Source organism: Felis catus, chromosome C1, assembly GCF_018350175.1.
Source record: "Felis catus isolate Fca126 chromosome C1, F.catus_Fca126_mat1.0, whole genome shotgun sequence".
In the NCBI taxonomy this organism is placed as follows: domain Eukaryota; kingdom Metazoa; phylum Chordata; class Mammalia; order Carnivora; family Felidae; genus Felis; species Felis catus.
The window spans coordinates 142,637,009-142,641,538 of record NC_058375.1 but is presented as its reverse complement, the minus strand read 5'-3'; the positions used below and the strand labels follow the sequence as shown (position 1 = coordinate 142,641,538).

Here is a 4,530-nt window from a genome sequence, read left to right as displayed (position 1 = left end):
AGGTGGGTTCAAGGTCTTCCTATGTTGCCATCTTGGACTGTAAGTCCTCAGGATCTTTCTTTAAAACACATACACACATATGCACGCACACAATTTTCTGAATTTGTGTCTTTTTCTCTTCTCCAACCCTTTCATCAGGACCTTTTAATGTTAGTATTGTTTCCATTTATCCTTTACTTTTCCATAAGCTGATTTCCAAAGTGGTCTTTTTCTTTTCTTTCTAGACTTCCCATACAGTTTCTCTTTTTATTTTGCTAAAGATCCAATCTATCCAATTTGTGAGAGTTTTTTTTTTTGTTTTTGTGTTTTTAGTTTTTTTGAGAGAGAGAGAGAGAGAGAGAGAGAGAGAGAGAGAGAGAGAATGAGTGGGGTTGAAGCAGAGAGAGAGAGAGAGAGAGAGGGAGAGAGAATTCCACGCAGTCTCAGGATGGTGGAGGCCGTGTAGCATTGCCGTTACTCTGAGGAGAACAGTCGGTAGAGGGGTGCAAAAATGCAGAGCAATAAAACCTTTAACTTAGAGAAACAAAACCATACTCCAAGGAAGCATGATCAGCATCATCACCAGCAGCACCACCAACAGCAACAGCAACAGCCACCACCGCCACCTTTACCTGCAAATGGACAGCAAGCCAGCAGCCAGAATGAAGGCTTGACTATTGACCTGAAGAATTTTGGGAAACCAGGAGAGAACACCTTCACCCAACGTTGCCGGCTCTTTGTGGGCAATCTTCCTGCTGACATCACTGAGGAGGAGATGAGGAAACTACTTGAGAAATACGGGAAGGCAGGTGAAATCTTCATTTATAAGGATAAGGGCTTTGGCTTTATCCACTTGGAAATGCGAACCCTAGCGGAGACTGCCAAAGTGGAGCTGGACAACATGGCACTTCGTGGAAAGCAGCTGCGTGTGCGCTTTGCCCGCCATAGTGCATCGTTCATGTCCGGAACCTTCCTCAGTATGTTTCCAACGAACTGCTGGAGGAAGCTTTTTCTGTGTTTGGCCAAATGGAAAGGGCTGTAGTCTTCGTGGATGATTGAGGAAGGCCCTCAGGAAAAGGCATTGTTGAATTCTCAGGGAAGCCAGCTGCTTGGAAAGCTCTGGACAGGTGCAGTGAAGGCTCCTTCTTGTTAACCACATTTCCTCAGCCTGTGGCTGTGGAGCCCATGGACCAGTTGGACGATGAAGAGGGATTCCAGAGAAGCTGGTTATAAAGAACCAGCAATTTCATAAGGAGCGAGAACAGGCACCCAGATTTGCACAGCCTGGCTCCTTTGAGTTACGAGGATGCCATATGCTGGAAGGCACTCATTGAGAGGAGAAGCAGCAGCAGGACCAAGTGGATCGCAGTATCAAGGAAGCTCGTGAGAAGCTGGAGATGGAGATGAGGGCTGCTCGCCATGAACACCAAGTCATGTTAATGAGACAGGATTTGATGAGGCGTCCAGAAAAACTCTGGAGGACGGAAGAGCTGCACAACCAAGAAGTACAAAAACGAAAGCAGCTGGAGCTCAGGCAGGAGGAGGAGCGCAGGCGCCATGAAGAAGAGATGCGGCGGCAATGGGAAGAAATGATGCAGCGACAGCAGGAAGGATTCAAGGGAACATTCCCTGACGCAGAGAACAGGAGATACGGATGGGCCAGATGGCTATGGGAGGTGCTTTGGGCATAAACAACAGAGGCGCCATGCCCCCTGCTCCAGTGCCAGCTGGTACCCCAGCTCCTCCAGGACCTGCCACTATGATGCCAGATGGAACCTTGGGATTGACCCCACCAACAACTGAACGCTTTGGCCAAGCTACTACCATGGAAGGAATTGGGGCCATTGATGGAACCCCTCCTGCGTTCAACCGTGCAACTCCCGGAGCTGAATTTGCTCCAAACAAACGTTGCCGATACTAATAAAAATTTCAGTGTCTCGTTTCCCAAAAACCCTTAAAAGAAGGACCCTTTCTGGACTAGCCAGAATTCTGCCCTGGAAGAGTGTTAGGGGTTTCTCCCAATAGTTAGGTCTTCCTTGCCTGTACTACTCTAAGGGAGTATGCTGGAGGCCGAGGGCAAGGGGGGACAATAAAATTTAACAAATCAGTTCTGTGTGGTATATCGTCTAGCTAATTGATTCTGTGCAGTGCATTCCTGAAGTCTCCTGTGATTGTTGAGGGCCTGGGGTGGGGGTGGGAGAACCATGACAAAATGGAGCCAGTTAGACCCCCTGTTAATCTTGCTCACTCCATTCTTTGTCCATCCTGTTCTATTTGCTTTCTCATTCTTACACCCTCCAAACCCAGAGACACTGCCACCTACACCACAAAAACAAACATCCCCCAATGACCTTAGCCCCATTGCTCCACTTGCAGGTGGGAATTCAGGCAAATGTCCACAGACGTCACAGACAACATACATACAGTTCTGTTATATCCCATATATTACCCCTTCGTGTCCTAAGGAAGACATTTTCTCTTAGAGATTTTCATTTTAGTGTATCTTTAAAAAAAATCTTGTGTTAAGTTGCCTCCATCTTTTTTCTTGGGTAAGGGTAACTCAGGAATGGCCCTTTTCTGTCTATGATGTTGCTGTTCACAGCTTTTCTTGATAGGCCTAGTACAATCTTGGGAACAGGGTTGCTGTATGCTGAAGGTTGGACAGTAGCTCTTAGTCTTGCCTATCTTAGGTAGTTACGCTGTGCATTTTTTTATTGGTGTGCCACGCTTGATTTGTTCCTGATATCTTTGGAGCTTTTCTGAGAAATGGAGCAGTAATGCAGCATCAACTTATTAAAACATATTTTAAGCCTTTAAAAAAAAAGAAAAAAAAAGAATTCCAAGCAGGCTCCATGCTGTCAGTGCAGAGCCCCACATGGGGCTTGATCCCACGAACTCTGAAATCATGACTTGAGCCAAGTTTGAGTGGGATGCTCAACCGACTGAGCCACCCAGATGCCCCCAATTTGTGAGAGTTTAGTTTGAGATATATCTTTTCAATTACAATCAGAACTATTCCCAACACCATATTTGTTGGGCTAACTACCCTCAACTAGGCAACTAAAATATTTTAAATGTGTACATACCATTGTTCACTTGAACCAACAGTTAGTATTTCTCTGTCTTTTGCCTATGTATTCTCTTCCATTAATCGGTCATTTGCATAAATCACTCCTCCTATCTGAATATAATTCATTTGAGGGCAGTTATTATATAATTTTCATGCTTCCTCAGCATCAACCCTTATCCCACCACTAGTATTTTGCAAATAGTAGGCACCCAATATTTACTATATGAAATGTGAGAAATATAATACACTTGAAAAATGCTTTTATTCATTGTGATGGAGTGGGGAAAATAAAGTAATACAAAGATAGAAAAGAAAAAAGTAATAAGAATTTTATTGAATATTTGGGCACTTCTTTTTTCTTTTCAGCCAACTTCAGGAGAACAATAGTGAGGACTGGAAGGTGAGAGGAAGGAATTAGAGAAATAAAGGACAAGTAATCAATCAAACATAGGCCTATTCAGTGTGTCTTTGGTTGGCCTGCTATAACACAATAGCATAGACTGGGTGGTTTATAAACAACAGAAATTTATTTCTCACAGTTCTGGAGGCCGGAAGTCTGAGATTGGCATGCCAGCATGGTCAGGTTCTGGTGAGGATCCTCTCTGGGTTACAGAGTGCAAAGTTCTTGTTATATCCTCACATGGTGAAAAGAGAGGGAGCTAGCTCCCTGGCCTCTTCTTATAAGGGTATTCATCTCATTCACAAGGACTCCACTCTCATGACCTAATTATCTCCCAAAGGTCCCACCTCCAAGTATCATTCTACTAAGGGTTATATTTCAAAGTATGAATTGGGGGTGGGGCACAAACTTTCAATCTATAATTCAGTATTTACAGTATTCTAAGAAATGGGTTAATTTCTTGGGAGGGGCATAGAATTTAAAAACCACACAGATCCTGAGATGCCTGGGTGGCTCAGTCGGTTGAGCATATGACTTGTTTTCAGCTTGGGTTGTGACCCTAGGGTCATGGGATCAAACCCTGCATTGGGCTCCATGCTGAGTATAGTGCCTGCTTGGGATTCTCTCTTTCTCTCCCTCTGCTCCTCTCCCCTGCTCACTCTCTCTTTAAAATAAAATAAAATAAAATAAAATAAAATAAAATAAAATTTAATTTAATTTAAAAAGCCCACACAGATCCTTATATTGTTCTCTTGGGGAGTTACAACTATCACATGCAATAGGTTAAAGGAACATTGATTGCCAAGTAGTGCAATGGTGTTCATGTGTTCAATAAAAGTTTCAGAGACGTGGAAGACATGTGAATTGGGAGCAACTGAGCAATGCGGGTATTGAATCAGCTTTTACGTTCCCAGATGTGAAACAAAAAGAGGTAAAAGATGAAGATACGGGAAAGAAGAAAGCATGCGTTTTTGGAAATGAAATATCACGAAGCACAAGTGATACAGACAAAAAAAAAACCACTTCTATTTCTCCTTCAAATGATGTTAATGATATTGTCTAGTGCTGTTCTAATATGCCA

The 4,530-nt window shown here is 43.4% G+C and overlaps 1 pseudogene; it reads left to right on the top strand.

Moving 5' to 3' along the window:
• Window positions 1–468: 468 nt before the first annotated feature.
• On the top strand, window positions 469–1,915 carry LOC101080815 (annotated as a pseudogene).
• Window positions 1,916–4,530: the final 2,615 nt, after the last annotated feature.